Raw genomic sequence first — 22,338 nt, 5'->3', positions numbered from 1 at the left:
TTTCTTCTCCCTTGCCAGAGTCTCCTTCTCCACTGGCTCTGGGCTGGAGATCCTAGGATTCTGTCTTAGGACCTTTTCCCTTCTCCTCTCTCTCTCTTTCTCTCTTTCTCTTTCTCTCAAAAATCACACAGGTTCTGTCACTATTTCGGTTCCAAAAACTTTCACATCTTTATCTCTACCCCAGGCCATTCAAATGCCCAATAGCCTAATAGCTTACATGACTGACCATTTGACATAAACACCCTCAGCCCAATGTCTCCAATAATGAACTCTTTATAGTAGCAGCCTCCTCCAGTGGTTGATCTCTCTTTTAGCAAATGGTACTATGATCCACTTTATAGCTCAGTCTAGACACCTGGAAGTCATCCTTGATTTCTTCCTCTTCCTCATTCACATTGAATCAAGCATAATCACAATCCTGCCTCCAATATGTATCTCAGTAGTTCTTTTTTTTCTGAGATGAAGTCTCTCTCTGTCGCCCAGGCTGGAAGTGTGCAGTGGCACAATCTCAGCTCACTGCAACCTCTGCCTCCTGGGTTCAAGTGATTCTCCTGCCTCAGCCTCCCGAGTAGCTGGGATTGCAGGCGCATGCCACCACGCCCGGCTAATTTTATTATATTTTTGGTAGAGACGGAGTTTCACCACGTTGGCCAGGCTAGTCTTGAACTCCTGACCTCATGATCCGCCTGCCTTGGCCTCCCAAAGTGCTGGGATTACAGGCGTGAGCCACCATGCTCATTTTCTTCTATTTCCATAGCCACCGCTTATTTTAAATCACTGCATTCTCTTGTGTGACTTAATGGCAGTAGTTCCTAACTGCTCTACCCGCATCCATCATTGCCTCTCTCCAGTTTATTATCCACATGGCAACTAAAGTGATCTTTTGAAAAGCAAACATCTTGTGTCACCCCATGCACAAAATCCTTTAATAGCTCTCCTAATCCTTAGGATTAAATTCCAAATCCTTAATATTATCTAAAAATTCCTGCAAGACTTACTTTTGATGGCAGGAATCAGAAATTCAACTAAAAGTGCCTCATTCAGTAAGGATATTTATTATCGCCCAGCTCAGTGGCTTACACCTGTAATCCCAGCACTTTGGGAGGCAGAGGCAGGCTGATCATGAGGTCAGGAGTTCGAGACCAGCCTGGCCAACGTGATGAAACTCCGTCTCTAATAAAAATACAAAAATTAGCCGGGCATGGTGGCACACACTGGTAAGCCCAGCTACTCAGGAGGCTGAGGCAGGAGACTCGCTTGAACCCAGGAGGTAGAGGTTGCAGTGAGCCAAGATCATGTCACTGCACTCTAGCCTGGGGCAACAGAGCAAGACTCTGTCTCAAAAAAAAAAAAAAAGATATTTATTATCGAATATGGCAAACTAGTCCAGGTGTAAACAGTTCCAGAGATGTCTCAGCAGCTCAATTATGTCCTCACAGCCTCAGCCCCTTGCCATCCTCAGCATGTCTCCCTTATGGCTGAAACAGTCACTTCTATACACAACCTCCAAAAACAAAAAGGAAAGGGTAAGATTTCCCCCTTGTAGCTCTCTCTTCTTTTACATGGGAGAAAAATGCTTCCTAGAGGCCTTCCTCTGCAGGCTTCCCTTCCTATCTAATTGGTCAAAATTGGGCACCATTGCCATCCTAAATCAGTCACTAGCAAAAGAGAATGGGAGCACTCTGATTGGCTTAAACTCATTATTTATTCCATAGGACTTGGCACCTCAGCTCTCTGGAACAACATAAATAGGGTTCTTATACCAAGAAAGGAGATGAGACAATTGGATGGACCAACAGTAAGGTTTCCCAAAGTAACTATTTGGGGGTCTTAGCTGCTTTCACTCTCCTCCCTATTTTTCAGGCTTCTAAATTTCTCTACTTATTTCATTCCTTGAGTGTGTTAAGTTCTCTCTGACTCAAGGCCTTTATCCATGCTTTTATTTTTCTCTTGGACTTAACACTTCCTACCCAACATTCTGCCATTCATAACTCAACTTTCTCAGATTTTTGTGTTTTTGTTTTTGTCTTTGTTTTCCCTGAGGTGGAGTCTCGCTCTGTCCTCCGGGCTGGAGTGCAGTGCCACGATGTCAGCTCACTGCAACCTCTGCCTCCTGGGTTCCAGCAATCCTCCTGCCTCAGCCTCCTGAGTAGCTAGGATTACAGGTGTGAGCCACCACGCCCGACTAATTTTTGTAGTTTTAGTAGCGATGGGGCTTCACCATGTTGGCCAGGATGGTCTTTCTCTTTTGACCTCATGATCCACCCACCTCAGCCTCCCAAAGTGCTGGGATTATAGGCATGAGCCACCACCCCTGGCCAAATTTTGGGTCTTAGTTTAGAAATCTTTCTTTTCTTTCTTTCTTTTTTTTTTTTTTTTGAGATAGGGTCTTGCTCTGCTGTCCAGGCTGGAGTGCAGTGGTGCCATCATGGCTCACTGCTGCAGCCTCAACCTCATGGGCTCAAACAGTCCTCCCACCTCAGTCCCATGAGTAGCTGGGACCACAGTCATGTGTCACCACACTCAGCCAACTTTTGTATTTTTTGTGGAGACCGTGTCCCGATATGCTGCCCAAGCTGATCATGAACTCCTGAGCTCAAGCAATCCTCCTGCCTCGGTCTCTCAAGGTACTGGGATTATAGGCATGAGCCACAATGCCTGGCCTTGGAAACCTTTCCAAATCACATTCATCTCATACTATCGTCTTAGTTTTTCATAGCCTGCTATATTTGCCTTCCTATGTGGCTACTCTGAGGGCTAGAGGACCTGGCATGTGAGAGGTGACAAATATATTCATATTTATACATGTCTTTCAATAATTATCTCACAAGGTGAATATTATTATTCCCATTTTATATGCTCAGATTATTTAACTTAGCAAAAGTCACATAGGAAATAAGTTGTAGAACCAGATTTTAATTCTAGATTGTCTTTTATTTTAAAAAATCTATGCATTTTTTTCACTAAGGCTCTGCTGTAGAGATGAGAAGCATAAAAATTCTTAGAAAATAATAAAACAGTATTAAACAAAATGAGGCAGGCAAATGGGATATGGAAGGATAAAAGCATCGGATATAATAAGACTCTTTCATAGAAACGGGGTCTCGCCAGGCACCGTGGCTCATGCCTGTAATCCCAACACTTTGAAAGGCCAGGGTGGGCAGTTCACCTGAGGTCAGGAGTTCGAGACCAGCCTGGCCAACATGGTGAAAACCCGTCCCTACTAATAATACAAAAAAATTAGCCAGGCATGGTGGTGCATGCCTGTAATCCCAGCTACTCGGGAGGCTAAGGCAGGAGAATCGCTTGAACCTGAGAGGCGGAGGTTGCAGTGAGCCGAGATCATGCCACTTCACTGCAGCCTGGGTGACAGAATGAGATTCCGTCTCAAAAAAAAGAAAAAAAGAAACAGGGTCTTGCCATGTTGCCTAGGCTGGTCTCGAACTCCTGGAGGCAAGCAATCTCTCCTTGGCCTTTCAAAGTGCTGGGATTGTAGGCATGAGCCATCACACCAGGCCAATAAGACTCCTAATAAATCTTTTTCTTTCTTTCTTTTCTTTCTTTCTTTCTTTCTCTTTTTTTTCTTTCTTTTTTTGGAGACGGGGTCTTTCTCTGTGATTCAGGCTGGAGTGCAGTGGCGCGATCTTGGCTCACTGCAATCTCCACTTCCCAGGCTCAAGTGATCCTCCCATCTCAGCCTCCCAGGTAGCTGGAACTACAGGCATACGCCAACATGCCCAGCTAATTTTTTGTATTTTTTGTAGAGATGGGGTTTCACCATGTTGCCCAGGCTGGTCAATCTTTAAACTTATAGATGACAAGGGTGATGATGATAACAGTGATGGTGATAGTGTCAGCCTGAGAATAAATTCACAATTCAGTTTCTAATCCCTGAAGTATATCAAAAGTATAGATTAGTACAAAGAAAATTTGAAAGGCCTATAATCAACATCCTGTCACCAAGAAGACTAATGTATCTCTCAACCAACCCAAAGGAAAGCAAAGCTACAGCTCTTTAAAACATCTAGAAAAATATGTACTTCACTTATTTATTTCCACAGAGGGATGAAAAGAAATTAGTTTATAATTTGAAGCAGGGTTGAAGACATGAGAAAAACATTCCTATATTCTTTGAAGTTTATTTATTAACAAAACCATTAGGAAACCCGAATGTTCATCATAGAGAAATGTTTTTGTAAAGTATGATAAATTCACTCAATGAATAGATAAAACAATGTTAAAAATGTTTGGCCCACCATTTTTAGGTCCATTAGAAAGTATTTCATAAAATAAAAAAAGTACGTAGACAAGATAACATATGGATATTTATTGTAGTGTTGTTTGTTATAGCAAAATATTAGAAACATTTTATTTTTGAGGCATTTTATTTATTTATTCATTTATGTATTTATTTTATTTTGAGACAGTGTCTCATTCTGTCATCCAGTCTGGAAAGCAGTGGCTCACACATCACTGCAGCCTTGGCCTCCTGGGCTGAAGCGATCCTCCTACTTCAGCCTCTTGAGTAGCTGGGACAACGGGCACATGCCACCATGCTCAGGTAATTTAAAAATTTGAAATTGTTTGTAGAGACACAGTCTCGCTATGTTGCACAGGCTGGTTTTGAACTCCTGGGTTCAAGTGATCCTTCTGCCTTCACCTCACAAAGCACTTGGATGACACTCATGAGCCACTGCAGCCAGCTAGAAACATTTTAAATATCCACCAATAGGTGACTGGTTAAATAAATTATGGCATCTCCAGATTGCTGTGAGCCGAGATTGCGCCACTGCACTCCAGCCTGGCAACAGAGCGAGACTCTGTCTCAAAAATAAATAAATAAATAAATAAAGCCATCTCCATACAATGGAATACTATGCAGCCATTAAAAAGCAAGGCAGCTTTATAGCTGCCCTAGAGAAACCCCTCTGAGATGTATTATTAAGTGAAAAAAGCAAAGTACACAACTCCATTTATTGCACACTATCATTGATTTTTTGAAAGACTATACATGTGCACACACATAGGTATAAGTGTTTATGTGTATGTATAACATATGTAGATGCACAGTATGTATATATACTGTTTATGCATATTGATTTTTTGAAAAGATACATAAGAAACGAATAACTGTGGTTGTTGCTAGGGAGGGGAACTGGTTCCTGGGGAACAGAAATGAAAGAAAGACTTTTACTGTGGGATCTTTTGTGCATCTTGAAATTTATACTGTTTGTATGCAGTGCCAAGTTAAATATTAATAAATAAAAATTAATAATTTCAACCAGGCATAGTGGTATGTGCCTGTAATCCCAGCTACTCAGCTGGCTAAGGTGAGAGTGTTACTGAACTGAAACTGCCTTTGCAGAATTATGACTGAGACAGCAAAAGAGATCTAACTTAATTGACTCCATCTTGCTTCTAATCTCCAAGCTGTCCTTGTTCATTCCCTGGGCATAGGCTGAACTAACTTTGGGAAAAACTTAGTTTATAGTTTAAAACAAAGACAGTAACAGCCCATTCCCAAAGCAGACCTTCTTGCCTGGGGACTAGACTGCCTTTGTAGCACCAACATTAGCCACAAGTTTAGAAATTATGGTTTAGGAGTCATGCAGCTAGAGGCTACAAGATTCTGACCCTCCCTAAACTGCTCCTAAGATGAGTGCTTAAGACGTTTTGCAGACTCTACACTTGATGGATCAGTTGGCACCACCCAGATCAATAAACTGGCTCATCTCATCTTGCAGCCCCACCCAGGAACTGACTCAGTGCAAGAAGACAGCTTCAACTTGCTATGATTTCATCTCTGACCAATCAGCATTCCTGGCTCACTGGCCTCCCCTCTCCGCCATCAAATTGTCCTTAAAAATTCTGCTCCCCAGGGAGACTGATTTGAGTAATAATAAAACTCTGGTCTCCCATACAGCTGGCTCTGCATGAATTACTCTTTCTCTGTTGCAAATCCCCTGTCCTGATGAATCGGCTCTGTCTAGGCAGAGGGCAGGGTGAACCCTTTGGGCAGTTACAAAACCAGGCCTGTTTTGCCCACACCACAGTAAGCCAACCATGAACATAATGAGTTTTGTAGCGGAGAAAGAATTTATTTATGTGGGCTGCCAAGCAAGGAGATGGGAGAACGGGTCTCACATCCGCCTCCCCAAAGATGGAGTTTAGGGACATTTATGGGCTAGAAGAGCAGGGTGGTCTAAGGTGTGGGGAAAGATAATTAGGCATAAGGAAAAGCGAGGTAATCAGTGTTCTGTAAAAGTGTAGTCTAGATTTTTGGTTCTTCATAGGATACATGTTCAAAAAATGGCAGCATTGGCCGGGCAAGTGGCTCAGGCCTGTAATCCCAGCACTTTGGGAGGCTGAGGTGGGAGGATGACTTGAGCCCAGGAGTTTGAGGCTGCAGTGAGCTATGATCACAACACTGTACTCCAGCCTGGGTGATCCTGTCTCTATAAAAAAGAGAAAGAAAATAAAAGAAAAGAAAAGAAAAAGAAAGAAAGAAAGAGAAAGAAAGAAATCGAGAGAAAGGGAGGGAGGGAGGGAGAGAAGGAAGGAGGGAGGAAGAGAGGAAAGAAGGAAGGAAGGAAGGAAGGAGGGAAAGAAGAAAGAGAAAGAAAGAAGGAAAGAAAGAAAGAAAGAAAGAAAGAAAGAAAGAAAGAAAAAGAGAAAGAAAGAAAGAGAGAAAGAGAGAAACATGGCAGCATTAGCATGATCTGAGGTGGAGCTCTCAGCCCTCTGATGTCAAAGGTCACCCATCAGACATGCGCGTAGGCCCAGTTGAAGTATCAGTGGTCCCACCTGGTTTGAGCTGAACCAAAGCTGATTCTATGTTCCTGAAAAACAACTTAGGCAACTATTACCTTTGTGACCCATACATCAGAGATGTTATTTATAGTAAGGCTGAAGGGGCCCTTTCTTTACGGAAGAAAAAAAAAAAAACAGCTAAAAGCAAGTGACATCAGTGTCAGGTTTGCCCTCAGCTTTAGGAGAATTGCTTGAGCCCAGGAGTTTGAGACCAGCCTGAGCAAAATAGCAGGACTCCAACTCAAAAATAAAAATAAAAATAAAAAATAGAGGGGTTGGGGAAAAGGGGAGAGAGAGAGCATTAGGACAAATACCTAATGCATGCGGGGCTTAAAATCTAGATGACGGGTTCATATGTGCAGCAAACCACCATGGCACATGTATACCTATGTAAAAAACCTGCACATTTAGCACATGCATCCCAGAACTTAAAGTAAAATAAAATAAAATAAACATAATAATAACTTTTTTTTTCTTTGAGATGGAGTCTCATTCTGTCACCAGGCTGGAGTGCAGTGGTGCAATCTCAGCTCACCGCAACCTGCACTTCCCAGGTTCAAGCGATTCTCCTGCCTCAGCCTCCTGAGTAGCTGGGACTACAGGTGCGTGCCACCATGCCCAGCTGATTTTTGTATTTTTAGTAGAGACAGGGTTTCACCATGTTGGCCAGGATGGTCTCGATTCCTTGACCTCGTGATCCACCCGCCTCAGCCTCCCAAAGAGCTGGGATTACAGGCCTGAGCCACCACGCCCGGCCTAATAATAACTTTTAACATACATGTACCCTTTAACTCAACATTTCTACTTCTTGAACTAATGTGTAGGCAAATGTGCACAAGGAGGTTTGAACAGAAATGTTGTTCTTTTTTTTTTTTCTTTTTTGAGACAGAATCTCACTATGTTGCCCAGGCTGGAGTGCAGTGGCATGATCTCGGCTCACTGCAACCTCCACCTCCCAGATTCAAGTGATTCTCCTGTCTCAGCCTCCCGAGTACCTGGGATCACAGGTGCCCGCCACCAAGCCTGGCTTATTTTTTTTGTATTTTTAGTAGAGACGGGGTTTCACCATGTTGGTCGGGGTGGTCTCGAACTCCCGACCTTAGGTGATCCAGCCCCTCCTCAGCCTCCCAAAGTGCTGGAATTACAGGCGTGAGCCACTGGCCCCAGCCTGTTGTTCTCTGAAACACTGTCTATAGTACCAAAAATATGCAAGCAACAAAATTTCTATTTATTAGAGGGATAATTAAATATATTACAGTGTAATATATTTAAAATATAAATATTAAATGCAGCAGTTAAAAAGAACTTTTCGGGGGGGCAATGGGGACAGGATCTTGCTCTGTCATCCAGTCTGGAGTGCAGTGGCTCACTGTTTCTGCAGCTTCAACCTCCTGGGCTCAAGCAATCCTCCCACCTCAGCGTTCAGAGTAGCTGGGACTAGAGGTGACTGCCACCACGCCTGGCTAAGTTTTTTATTTTTAGTAGAGACGAGGTCTCATTATGTTGCCTAGGCTGGTCTCAATCTCCTGGGCTCAAGCTATCCTCTTGTCCCAGCCTCCCAAAGTGCTGGGAATACAGGCATGAGCCACAGCGCTTAGCCTAACAAACAAAACTTTTGATAGCACTTAACTATGTATCAGGTATTATTCCAAGTGTTTTATATGTGTTAACTCATTTAATCATCATAATAACTCTATGAAATAGGTAACTAATATTATCTTCCTGCTTTTTACAGAGAAACAGAGGTACAGACAGTCTAAAAACTTGCCTCAGATTACATTTATGATAAAAAAAACAGCTGAGTTGAAGCCAGGAATTCTGACTCTAAATGTCAATGAACTTAACCGTTACGCAATATTGACCTTCTTCTATTTTTTCCGAGACATTGTTAACTAAAAAGAGATGTTACTGAAGAACACAAAAATCAGGCCAGGCATGGTGGTTCACACCTGTAATCCCAGCACTTTGGGAGGCCGAGGCTGGCAGTTCACCTGAGGTCAGGAGTTCGAGACTAACCTGGCCAACATGGTGAAACCCTGTCTCTACTAAAACTATAAAAAGTAGCCGGGCATGGTGGCGGGCACCTGTGATCCAAGCTACTAGGGAGGCTGAGGCAGGAGAATTGCTTGAACCTGGGAGGTGGAGGTTGCAGTGAGCTGAGATTGTGCCACGGCACTCCAGTCTGGGCGACAGAGCCAGACTCCATCTTAAAAAAACAAACAAACAAACAAACAAAAAAACTGTGGACAGCAGGCTTTGCTTGTTCCTGGCAAACCTGGAAGTGTGTCCCTTTTATAATTCTTTATATTCTTAAACTTAACATTAAATTACAGGTTAATTTGGAAAGAACTGCCATGTTTATAGTGCTGAGTCCATAAATAAGGTATATCTCTCTATTTAAGTGCTCTTTCAAATTCTTCAGTTTTTTGTTTGTTTTGTTTTGAGATAGGGTCTCACTCCTGCCCCCCAGGCTGGACTGCAGTGGTGCAATCTTGACTCACTGCAACCTCCGCCTCCTGAGCTCAAGCTGTTCTCCTGCCTCAGCCTCCCGAGTAGCTGGGATTACAGGCACCCGCCACCAAGCACAGCTAATTTTTGCATGTTTAGTAGAGACAGATTTCACCATGTTGGCCAGGTTGGTCTTGAACTCCTGACCTCAGGTGATCCGCCAGCCTTGGCCTCCCAAAATGCTGGGATTACAGGAGTGAGCCATTGTGCATGGCCACATATACTTCTTGTGGAGAAAAAAGCTTCTATATTTCTCACTGAGGGAAGTCAATGCCCACACACTCAAGGCCACAGCTTTCTCTTGCTGAGTGTCCTTGGCAAGTTTTTTCTTTAGTCTTAGTTTCCCCATCTGAAAAAACACAGTGTTTACCTACAGAATTGTTGTGAGAGGTTAAATGCAATAGCAAGTAAATCCTTGAGTCATTGCCTGGTAGGTGGTGTTAAGTAAGTATCAGTTCTCTCTCTCTCTGACTTCAATCATTCTGAAAATATTCAATAAAAGCCTAATTTGTATTAAGCACCTCATTAGACATTGGGGGCACAGTCCAGAGCAAGGCCCAATGGAGTGAACCGCTATTGTTTTCAGCTGCCAAGTATCTCTTCACCTTCTTCTGTAACAACACCATACACCCTTCCTTTGGGGGAATTTTTCCTTCATCAAGCCAATATCCAACGGGTAGCATTTTGATTGATTACTATGAACTGTCTCACGTGTCCCTGTGAAGAGAACACCACACAGGCTTTGTGTGAGCAGCAAGGTTTTGGGATAGGTGGTGGAGTTAAGAGCAATGTTTTGGGGGCAGCGGTGGATCTCACAAAGTACATTCTCAAGGGTGGGGAGAATTACAAAGAACCTTCTTAAGGGTGGGGGAGATTACAAAGTACATTGATCAGCTAGGGTGGGGCAGAAACAAATCACAATGGTGGAATGTCATCAGTTAAGGCTATTTTCACTTCTTTTGTGGATCTTCAGTTGCTTTAGGCCATCTGGATGTATACATGTAGGTCACTGCGGATATGATAGCTTAGCTTGGGCTCAGAGGCCTGACATTCCTGTCTTCTTCTATTAATAAGAAAAATAAAATAAAATAGTGGTAAAGTGTTGGGGGGGCAAAAATTTTGGGGGGTAGTATGGAGAGATAATGGGCAATGTTTCTCAGGGCTGCTTCGAGCGGGATTAGGGGCGACATGGGAACCTAGAGTGGGAGAGATTAAGCTGAAGGAAGAATTTGTAGTAAGTGGTGATACTGTGGGGTTGTTAGAAGGAGCATTTGTTGTATGGAATTATTGGTGATGGCCTGGATGCAGTTTTGTGTGAATTGAGAAACTAAACGGAAGACACAAGATCCAAATAAAAGAAGGAGAAAAACAGGTATTAAAGGACTAAGAATTGGGAGGACCTAGGACATCTAATCAGAGAGTGTCCAAGGGGGTCCAAGGGGGTTTAGCATAATTACTTGCTTGGTTGGCAAGTTTTCAGGCTCTATCTTTGAGGGTTTTTTTAATGTCGTCATATACCAGGACAGATTGATGTAGGGAAAAACAACACTCTTCATTTAAAAATATACAGAGTCCTCCTTTTTCAGCAATGAGTAAATTGAGGCCTCGGCAATTTTGGAGGAAAGAGAAATGCAAAGCCAGCAATTGTTTGTTAAAGAAGGATTAGAAATGGCTAGGAGACAGTGAGTGAGGTTGATAGTGTGGTGGAGATAGCTGGGGAGAGGTAGAGGATGGCATAAGAATGGGAACGAGAATAAGAGTGAGTATAAAAGTAAAGAATAGGACTTCATCAGGGTGAAAGCTTTGGAGTGTGTCCTGTCAGCAAAGATCATCTATCCACTCAAAGAGGGAGTCAAGAATGGGGGATTGGGGATAGATATTCATGATGGAAAGGAAAGGAGAGGTTTTAAGAGGCAGGCTAACAGCTTGTAACCTACATGGAAGAGGTTATGAAATGATGACAGAATAGAATGGGCCTGTGAGGCTGAAAGGAGATATTTTCCTTGGTCCAAGAACCATTTGCCTTGTGTGGGAAGAAATTGATAGGTGGAAACTTCAGTAAGAGAGTAAATAGGAGTGACCAATGAGAAGGAGAAAAACTGGCCATGAGGGACAGAAGTTGGAAAGCTAGCTGCTTCTTTAGCTACCTTATCAGCATAAGTGTTGCCCTGAGTGATGGGATCTGATGCCTTCTGATGGCCCTTGCAGTGAATGACTCCAGCTTCCTTTGGAAGTAAAGCGGCTTTGAGAAGAGTTTTTATTAAAGAAGTGTTAATGATGGAGGAGGACCCTTGCATAGTGAGGAAATTTCTTTCTGCCCATGTAACAGCATGGTGGTGCAGGATATGGGAGGCATATTTAGAGTCAGTATAAATATTGATGCGTAGTCCCTTTGCAAGAGTGAGGGCCCAGGTTAAGGCAGTGAGTTCGGCTTGCTGAGAGGTAGTGGAGGGGGGCAGAGCGGTAGCCTCAATGATAGATGTGGAAGATACTATAGCATAGCCTGCCTTTGCTGGTGAGTGGCGATTAGGCCTGGTGGAACTGCCATCAATAAACCAAGTGTGATCAGGGTAAGGAATAGTAAAGAAGGAAATATGAGGAAATGGAGTGAATGTCAGATGGATCAGAGAGATACAGTCATAGGGGTCAGGTGTGGTATCCAGAATAACGTGGGAGGCCGGATTGAAGTCCGGGCCAGTAATAATGGTAATTGTGGGAGACTCAACAAAGACTGAGTATAGCTGAAGGAGCTGGGGGGCAGAAAGCATATGTGTCAAATATGAGGAGGACAATAGATTTTGAAAGTTATGGGAACTGTAGAGAGTAAGTGGAGCATAGCTTCTGATTTTGAGAGTCTCTAAAAGTATTAAAGCAGCAGCAGCCACTGCATGCAGACATGAGGGCTAGGCTAAAACAGTAAGGTCAAGTTGTTTGGCCAGAAAGGCTACAGGGCGCAGTCCCAGCTCTTGTGTAAGAATTCTGACCACACAGCCCTGTACTTTGGCTGTGTGTAATGAAAAGGGTTCGGATGAGTTAGGGAGAGCTAGTGTGGGAGCAGCTTTTAGGGCTGTTTTTTAAGGAATGGAAAGGGGAGTGGGGAAAGGATTTAGGATGTATGGGGTCAGCTAGGTTTATCTAGAACAGAATGGGTTGTGGAGGGAGGTATTGAGGATAGGAGAGTATATTGGTTTGGCACCACAGGGTGGATAGGCAAGATAATTTGGTTGATAAGGCACAGATCCTGAACTAACCTGTAAGACTTGTCTGGTCTTTGGACAGGTAAAATGGGGGAATTGTAAGGAGAGTTTATAGGCTTTAAAAGGCCATGCTGTAACAGGCAAGTGATAGCAGGCTTTAATCCTTTTAAAGCATGCTGCAGGATGGGATATTGGCGTTGATTGGGGTAAGGGTGACTAGGTTTTAATGGGATGGTAAGGGTTGATCATCTGTCGCCAAGGAGGGAGTAGAGGTGTCCTATACTTGTGGATTAAGGTGGGGAGATACAAGGGGAGGATGTGAAGGAGGCTTTGAACTGGGGGAAAAGGCGGCAATGAGGTGTGGCTGTAGCCCAGGAATAGTCAGGGAAGCAGATAATTTTGTTAAAATGTCTCGACCTAATAAGGGAGCTGGGTAAGTGGGGATAACTAAAAAGGAGTGCATTAAAGAATGCAGTCCAAGTTGGCACCAGAGTTGGGGAATTTTAAGAGGTTTAGAAGCCTGGCAGTCAATACCCACAACAGTTATGGAGGCAAAGGAAACAGGCCCTTGAAAAGAAGGTAATGTGGAGTGGGTAGCCTCCGTATTGATTAAGAAGGGTACGGACTTACCCTCCACTGTGAGAGTTACCCGAAGCATCCGTGATGGTCTAGGGGGCTTCCAAGGCGATCGGGCAGCGTCAGTCTTCAGCCACTAAGCCGAGAAGATCTGGGAAGGAGTCAGTCAGAGAGCCTTGGGCCAGAGTTCCAGGGGCTCTGGAAGTGGCTGCCAGGTGAGTTGAACAGTCCGATTTCCAGTGGGGTCCCGCACAGATGGGACACAGCTTAGGAGGAATCCCAGGCTAGGGGCATTCCTTGGCCCAGTGGCCAGATTTCCAGCACTTGAAGCAAAATCCTGGGTAAGTTGGTCCTGGAGGAACGCCTGACCACTGCAGTTCAGACGTTTTGAAGTTCCTGTGTGCTGGAGATGTGGCTGGGGTTTCTCTCACAGTGGAGGCAAGTAATTGCAACTCAGAAATAGTTGAAACTTGGCTGCCTCTACTCTATTATTGTACACCTTGAAGGCGAGGCTAATTAGGTCCTGTTGCGGGGTTTGAGGGCTAGAATCTAATTTTTGAAGCTTTTTTCTAAAGTCAGGAGCTGACTGGGTGATAAAATGCATATTAAGAATAAGGCGGCCTTCTGGCCCCTCTGGGTCTAGGGTGGTAAAGCATCTAAGGGTTGCCGCTAAGCGGGCCATGAACTGGGCTGGGTTTTCATCTTTACCTTGGGTAGTTTCTTTAAGTTTGTCATAATTAACAGCTTTGTAAGCTGCCTTTTTAAGCCCTTCAACTAGGCGGGAAACCATGTAATCTCGCCTAGCTATACCTGGGGAATCTGCCTGATAGTTCCATTGGGGATCTTCTTAGGGAACTGCTCTAATGCCTTCCTGGAGGTCTGGCTCATGAAGCCGGCGGTTGTCAGTGTGAGATTGGGCTAGAGAAAAAACTCTTTCCCATTCATCTGGGGAGGAGGTAGAAGTTAGGATGACATTTAAGTAACTCTAGGTTAAATTGTAGGACAGAGTTAGATATCAGAATTCCTGTATATATTTAGTGGGGTCTGATGAGAAGGAGCCTAAATGCTGACTAATCTGAGAGAGGTCTGATAGAGAAAAAGGCACATGTACCCTGACTATGCCTTCAGCTCCAGCCACCTCTCCAAGAGGAAATTGTTGGGCAGGTGGGGGAGGGCTAGTCGCAAAACGAAACTGTAAGCCAGGCCTGGGTGTTGGGAGGGGAGGTGATAGAAGGATTATAGGATTGGGGAGCAGAGGCTGAGGAAGAACCGGGACCTGGCAGCAGCCTGGGGAGAAGGGGAGAGGTCAGATGAGTCCATAGAAAAGGATTCAAAGGACTCAGAGCTTGGGGTGGAGATTGAAGGAACAGACAGGAGAGAAAGAAGAAAGATTTGGGACGAGTCACATTGGGAGCAGAGACTAGGGAGGGACCGACATGTAAAAGAATGCCTGGACGTCAGGCACCTCAGACCATCTGCCCATTTTTCGACAAAAATTATCTAGATCTTGTAGGATAGACAAATTGAAAGTGCCATTCTCTGGCCACTCGGAACTACTGTCAAGTTTGTATTGGGGCCAAGTGGTATTGCAGAAGAAAATAAGATGCTTAGATTTTAGGTCAGGCGAGAGTTGAAGAGGTTTTAAGTTCTTGCAAACACAGGCTAAGGGAGAAGAAGGAGGAATGGAGGGTGGAAGGTTGCCCATAGTGAAGGAGGCAAGTTTAAAGACAAGGGTAGAGACATGGAGAAGGGGGTGGGTGAGCAGCCCTGGGCTGCAATGTGGGTGAGCAGCCAAAGCAGACGTCCCTGCAATTGATTTGCCACCAAGGGAATATGGGTGAATGATGAAGGCAGGCATTCCTGCGGTGATCAGACACCAATGAAATGCAGGTGAATAATCAGGCAGGCATCCCCGCAGTGATTAAACACCAAGAGAAGACTGTCTTCCCAAGTCCGTGACCAGCACCGGAGTTTTGGGTCCACAGATAAAATGTGTCTCTTTTGTCTCTACTAGAGAGGAAAAAGAACTGGAATTGGAAGGACAGGGAGATTGAAGGGTAGCGAGAGAGGAAGACTGAAGGGTAGCAAGAGAGGCTGGAGAAGAGTGAAAAGACCACTTACCCGATTTGAAATTGGTGAGATGTTCCTTGGGTTGGTTGGTCTGAGGACCCGAGGTCATAGGTGGATCTCCTCACGGAGTGAGGGCGAGGACGGGGTACTGGTCTCCTGAAGGAGTCCCCCTGTCCTGGGTTTCGGCACCAAATGTCTCACATGTCCGTGTGAAGAGACCACCAAACAGGCTTTGTGTGAGCAACAAGGCTGTTTATTTTACCTGGGTGCAGGCTGGCTGAGTCCGAAAAGAGAGTCAGCAAAGGGTGGTGGGATTATCATTAGTTCTTATAGGTTTTGGGATAGGTGGTGGAATTAAGAGCAATGTTTTGGGGGCAGGGGGTGGATCTCACAAAGTACATTCTCAAGGGTGGGGAGAATTACAAAGAACCTTCTTAAGGGTGGGAGAGATTATAAAGAACCTTCTTAAGGGTGGGGGAGATTACAAAGTACGTTGATCAGTTAAGGTGGGGCAGAAATCAATCACAATAGTGGAATGTCATCAGTTAAGGCTATTTTCACTTCTTTTGTGGATCTTCAGTTGCTTCAGGCTATCTGGATGTATATGTGCAGTTCACTGGGGATATGATGGCTTAGCTTGGGCTCAGAGGCCTGACACGAACCACACACAATGTTAAATGTAATGTATGTGTATGTATGCGTGTGTATGTTTCAGTGACATAACAATGACTTGTTGAGGCTGCCACTGATAGTCTCCACTTTTTGTCCTTCATGGCCCTCCTCTGACATGGGTAGGAGTTCCTATTGCTGTGACCTGCAGCTTCCCCAGTGTCTGCCCTTTGTAAGCATAGTTGAAATACTTCTTTTTTATCTCTTAGCTATGCAGCATCTCACCAATACTTCTTTCTTCAGATTTGAGTTCTGTTGCCTGCAACCAAACTAACCTGTCCTCAAGACTTTCATGGCCTATTATGTGATATGTATAGAAAAATAGCCCTTGAGGCCAGGCGCGGTGGCTCACGCCTATAATCCCAGCACTTTGGGAGGCCGAGGTGGGCGGATCACCTGAGGTCAGGAGTTCAAGACTAGCCTGCCCAACATGGAGAAACCCTGTCTCTACTAAAAATTCAAAATTAGCTGGGCGTGGTGGCACATGCCTGTAATCCCAGCTACTCGGAAGGCTGAGGCAGGAGAATCTCTTGATTCTGGGAGGCGGAGGTTGTGGTGAGCTGAGAACACACCATTGCACTCCAGCCTGGGCAACAAGAGCGAAACTCTGTCTCAGGAAAAAAAAAAGAAAAATAGCCCTAGCATTTATAATTCAATATGATAAGACTGATGATACAGATCTACAAAGAGAAAGAGCAGCCATGTTAACTTAGTTCAGGGGATGTAATGAAAGGCAGGAAGAAAGAAGGAACATTCTAGATAGAGAGGCCTGGAAAGAAAAGACAGGAAAAGGCCGGGCGCAGAGGCTCATGCCTGTAATTCTAGCACTTTGGGAGGCCAAGATGGGTAGATTGCCTGAGGTCAGGAGTTTGAGACCAGCCTGGCCAAAATGGTGAAACCCTGTCTCTACTAAAAATACAAATGTTAGCCAGGTGTGGTGGCAGGTGCCTGTAATCCCAGCTACTCGGGAGGCTGAGGCAGGAGAATTGCTTGAACCTGGGAGGTGGAGGTTGCAGTGAGCCGAGATTGTGCTACGGCACTTCAGCCTGGGCAACAGAGCCTAGATGACGCCATTGCACTCCAGCCTTGGCAACAGAACAAGACTCCGTCTCAAAAAAAAAAAAAAGAGAAAAGAAAGGAAGGGAGGGAGGGCATTCCAGATAGAGGGGACCTGGTCAGCCCAGACAAGGAGACCAGAAGCAGCAAGCTCTGTTTGCAGAGACTGCAAACAGTTCCTTGTTGCTGGAATTTTAAGCACACAGCACTCAGTGGGGAGAGAATAAAACTGGAGACCTAGGCAGAGAAGTCATTAAAGCTGTATTTGATAGGTTAAAAACTTTCAACTTGCTTCTGTGGCTTTGTGGAGCCAATTAAGGGTTTAGGTAGAAGAGGGAAAGAGTCATACCTACAATTTTGACAAGTCATTCAGTTTAAGTCAAGGGTTCTCAAACTTTATCTTGCATCAATCACCTGAGGAGCTTGTTAAAATGGCCCCATTCTGAGATATTTCAATTCAGTGGGTTGGGGTGAGCTGCAAAAGCCACATTTTTTAGCAGTCCCTGGCTGATTCTGAAGGGGTCAGCAGACCATTCTTTGAGATATACGGTCCTACATGATGGACCACAGCAGACTCTGCAGGTTACTTTGACAGCAGGAGGGACGTCAGGTGGCAGGAGGGAGTTACTCACATTTATTCTAGTGTCTTCTGCCCACAACTCTGCCTCCTCACTACTGGATGACATTACACTGGTTAAATATCCTGGCACTGAAACACAGATATTTCTACAGTTAATAAGATAATTAAAAAAAAATTCTTATCTATAAACCTATTGAGAGTAATAAAGCTTCACAGTATTCTACAGAAATACAAACATCTGAGATATGAATTTGAAAAGCACACCTCCTCAATCCGAAGCAACATTTGATGGTAAAACAAGGCACCATCTCTTAAAGCTAGAAGGACATAATCACAAATAAAATTCTGCTGAATGAAGGATTTATGAGTTCACCCAGGTAAGACAGCCAAGAACCTGAATCTTCTGCCTTGATTTTGGCACAATTGGATTTTCAAACTTGCATATTGCCCTCAGTTTTTCTGCTAGCCAATCTCATTGCTATTTGTTGCTAGGCCCCCCAGATAGCATATTGGAGGCAGCTGTCTTCTTGACATTCTGACCATTGCAGCTTACTTCAACTGTGGGCAGTCACATTACAGCATACCTTCAAAGCATGCTGTCTTCTTCCAGGAATAATTCAGTGAATATTTCAGCAGCTGTCAGTTGGCAACAAAACTGGTTAATGTTTGCCAGGCGTGGTGGCTCATACCTGTAATCCCAGCACTTTGGGAGACTGAGGCGGGCGGATCACCTGAGGTTGGGAGTTCGAGACCAGCCGGACCAACAGGCAGAAACCCTGTCTCTACTGAAAATACAGAATTAGCCAGGCGTGGTGGTGTATGCCCTGTAATCCCAGCTACTCGGGAAGCTGAGACAGGAGAATCGCTTGAACCTGGGAAGGGGAGGTTGTGGTGAGCCGAGATTGTGCCATTGCACTCCAGCCTGGGCAACAAGAGCGAGACTCAAAAAATAAAACAAAACAAAAAAACTGGGTAATGTTTGAATCAACTCCACATTTGGGGTGTTCTAGCTCAATATGCATGAAATCATGGCATATTTAGAATGGGAAAAGTCAAAAAGGGCATCTGACCCAATTCTCTAATTTTGCAGAGAAGCAAACTGACTCTCAATGAGGTGAAAGCATATTATATCTGGAATATTACATCCTTCAACTTTCCAGATCAACACATTTGAAATAAAAATTAAGTCATTAAGTACAGTACTTAGAAAGCACTAGCCTATTTAGAAGGGATGTAACTTATTTGGTAAGGTAAAACCACAAATGGTAAAAACATTTAAAAAAATAAACTATTTAAATAGTAGTTTAAAACAAAATTAGCCTGGGCGTGTTGGCTCACGCCTGTAATCCCAACATTTTGGGAAGCTGAGCTGGGAAGATCGCTTGAGCCCGGGAGTTTGAGAACAGCCTGGGTAACAGAGTGAGACCCTGTTTGTACAAAATGTTTTTTTAAAAATTAGCTGGGGCTAAGTTTGCATCATGAGGCTGCATTGAGCCCTGCTCATGCCACCCTACTCCAGCCTGGGTGACAGAGCAAGACCCTGTCTCAAAATAAATAAATAAATAAATAAATAAATAAATAAAACAAAATTAGAAGCAATATAACAAAGCAGTCCATGGGTGATTAATTGCAGGCAATTATAAGATCTTTTTGTAATTTTTTTTTTTTTGAGACAGAGTCTCGTTCTGTCTCCAGGCTGGAGTGCAGTGGCACGATCTCAGCTCACTGCAACCTCTGCCTCCCAGATTCAAGCGATTTTCCAGCCTCAGCCTCCCGAGTAGCTGGGACTAGAGATGCACACCACCGCGCCCAGCTAATTTTTGTATTTTTAGTAGAGACAGAGTTTCACCATGTTGGCCAGGATGGTCTCGATCTCTTGACCTTGTGATCTGCCCACCTTGGTCTTCCAAAGTGCTGGGATTACAGGCGTGAGCCACCGTGCCCGGCCTTTTTGCAATTTTTTTATTTTTTACTGCACAACACCAACAATTATATCAATAGTTTTCTATTGGACATTCTTCTATTACCTACACAACTAACCATCTTTTGTCATTTTGTCACAGAAGAATGTCAATGCTTTGGACTTTACTTTCTTTCTTTTTTTTTTTTTGAGATGAAGTCTTGCTCTGTCGCCCAGGCTAGAGTGCAGTGGTGCCATCTTGGCTCACTGTAATCTCTGCCTCCGGTGTTCAAGCTATTCCCCCGGCCTCAGCCTCCCGAGTAGCTGGGATTACAGGTGCCCGCAACTATGCCCACTTACAGACTTTACTTTCAGATAATGTGATTGCTTCCTGTGCTGACACTGTAAGTAAATAATGGGTTAATTCTACCCTAAACATAAGTCTTGTCGGAATAAAAACTCAACAAAAATTTTAAACTGAACTACAGGGCTTGTGGCACACATAAGACCTAACTCAGAAGTGATTTTTTTTTTATATACAGCATAGCAGTGCCCTTTTTCTAGCTTGTCTCTGTGTTATCGAAGTGAATAAATGAAGAAAAAAAAACTAAAACAGAAGATTCTAAGTCAGCAGTTGCAGAGGTAAGAGAAGAATCGTTTCCTTCACTTTAAGGCCCCCGGAGAGTCCTCCCTCAGGAAGTACGGTGGAAAAATCAATGCCAGATGGCGCTCAAGGAGATGCTGCTAATGGTTCTGCTATTGTTAAACCCCCTGTGGAGAAAATTCCCTCACAGTTAATCAATACAGTAATGCAGCTCTACAGACTTTCCATCTCAGGAACCACTGACCTCCATCATAGGTGACCACCCGGCTCAGTGTCACCCCACAGGCCCCAGCAAAAACTATATCTTATGGTACCAATAATTTACAACTTGGTTCAGACGAAGCAGCAGAAATATCCCCCCCTTTCCACTTTTTATTTGTTTTTAAATGGTATTTTAACCAATTAAGGAAAATTTATAAATAATACCAGCTACTGCTTGTAAGGCACTCATTATGTACCAGTATGGTGCTGAGCATATTACATCGACTCACTCATTGCATCCTTAACTTTTGGATAGGTATTATCTTCATTTACAGTTAAATAAATGGCACAAGGCTATGTAGCTTGTAGGTGGTGCAGCTGGAATGCAGATGGGGTGGCGGGGGGTGAGTGTGACAACAAAGTTTCAGTTTTTTATCTGCTGCATTATGTTTTCTTTTCTTTTCTTTTTTTTTTTTTTTGAGACGGTGTCTTGCTCTGTCGCCCAGGCTGGAGTGCAGTGGTTCCATCTCAGCTCACTGCAACCTCCACCTCCCAGGTTCAAGCGATTCTCCTGTCTCAGCCTCCCCCGTAGCTGGGATTATAGGCGCACTCTACCACGTCTGGCTAATTTTTGTATATTTTTATTTTGAGATGGAGTTTCACTCTTGTTGCCCAGGCTGGAGTGCAATGGCGTGATCTTGGCTCGCGGCAACCTCTGCCTCCCGGATTAAAGCGATTCTCCTGCCTCAGCCTCCTGAGTAGCTGGGATTACAACCATGCACCACCACGCCCAGCTAATTTTGTATTTTTAGTAGAGACGGGGTTTCTCCATGTTGATCAGGCTGGCCTCGAACTCCCGAACTCAGGTGATCCGCCCACCTCAGCCTCCCAAAGTGCTGGGATTACAGGCGTGAGCCACCAGGACTAGCCAATTTTTGTATTTTTAGTACAGATGATGTTTCACTGTGTTGGCCAGGCTGGCCTCAAACTCCTGACCTCAAGCAATCTGCCCGCCTCGGCCTCCCAAAGTGCTGGGATTACAGACGTGAGCCACCACGTCCAGCCTGCATTATGTTTTCTGTTCTAAAATACAAAATTTAAAAGAATAACCTCATAAATAATCTCATAACTTTGATAAATGCTTTCGTTTTCTCATATTCCCTTTCGTTGTTGTTCAAGTGTATATTGCTAAGAACTTCTTTTCTCTTTATTGTTCTCCACTACTGCTCTATCCGTTTGGTACAGCAATAGTACCCACTTTCCTAGAAGTGGCCTTCAACCCGACACCCCTTCATCAGCCACCAGCCACTGTTCATTAGTTCAAGCATGGCTACCTCACCCAAGCTGGGCTAAGTTTGTTCTGTAGGAATTTCAAAATTCAGACAGAGAGATTTCAAAAGTTAGAGAGGAAGGGAGGAAGAGAGGGAGAGAAAATAAATCAGTCTCTCTGCATTAGCTGTAACACGGAAAATTCAAAAGCTGTGTGTAGTTATGTTCTTAATTGTGGACTGAAGAACAAAGAAAGCCTTTTTGGCAGTAAGAAAAAAGGCACTGCAAAAAGATGAAGAAAAAGGACTCTTGAATTCCTTACAATTGGCTTATTCCAGAGGCCAGGCTGTGACTCTGTCCTTGGATTCCATGAAATGTCCCAATTTTCCAAAAAAAGTTATCTCTTTTGCTTAAGTTAGCTACTATTTACTCTTGTTACTTGCAATCAAAAGCATCCAAATTAATACTTTTTTAAATGCTGTAAACATTTTCTCAATGGTCTGGAGGGGAAAGGGTTGGAGTGAAGTCTGAAGATGCTCCTTCTCTCCGCCAAAAGGGGAGATAGTCCAAGTCATGCTGACTTAAATGGTGAGGAGACTTAGTGGTTCAGGAAGCTACGAGTCCGGAGGAAGTGCAGGTTTCTGGGATGACTTAATCCAGGGACTCTAGCACCATTTCCCTGCTGTTCTTCTGATTTGCCTCCTCCATGTCCACCTCATCCTTGGGCAAGTGGTGAGATAACTGCTGCCTATGAGTGCAAGGAAACTTTTCCAGTGTTCCCCAGCACATTTTCATTGGGCTGAATTCTTTTTTTTTTTCTTTTTTTATTTTTATTTTTTGAGACAGTGTCTCACTCTGTCATCCAGGCTGGAGGGCAGTGCTGTGATTTTGGCTCACT

The sequence above is a fragment of the Pan troglodytes genome, chromosome 17, assembly GCF_028858775.2.
Source record: "Pan troglodytes isolate AG18354 chromosome 17, NHGRI_mPanTro3-v2.0_pri, whole genome shotgun sequence".
NCBI classification, from domain to species: domain Eukaryota; kingdom Metazoa; phylum Chordata; class Mammalia; order Primates; family Hominidae; genus Pan; species Pan troglodytes.
The sequence above is the reverse complement of the archived record's forward strand: the minus strand, read 5'-3'. Positions refer to the sequence as shown.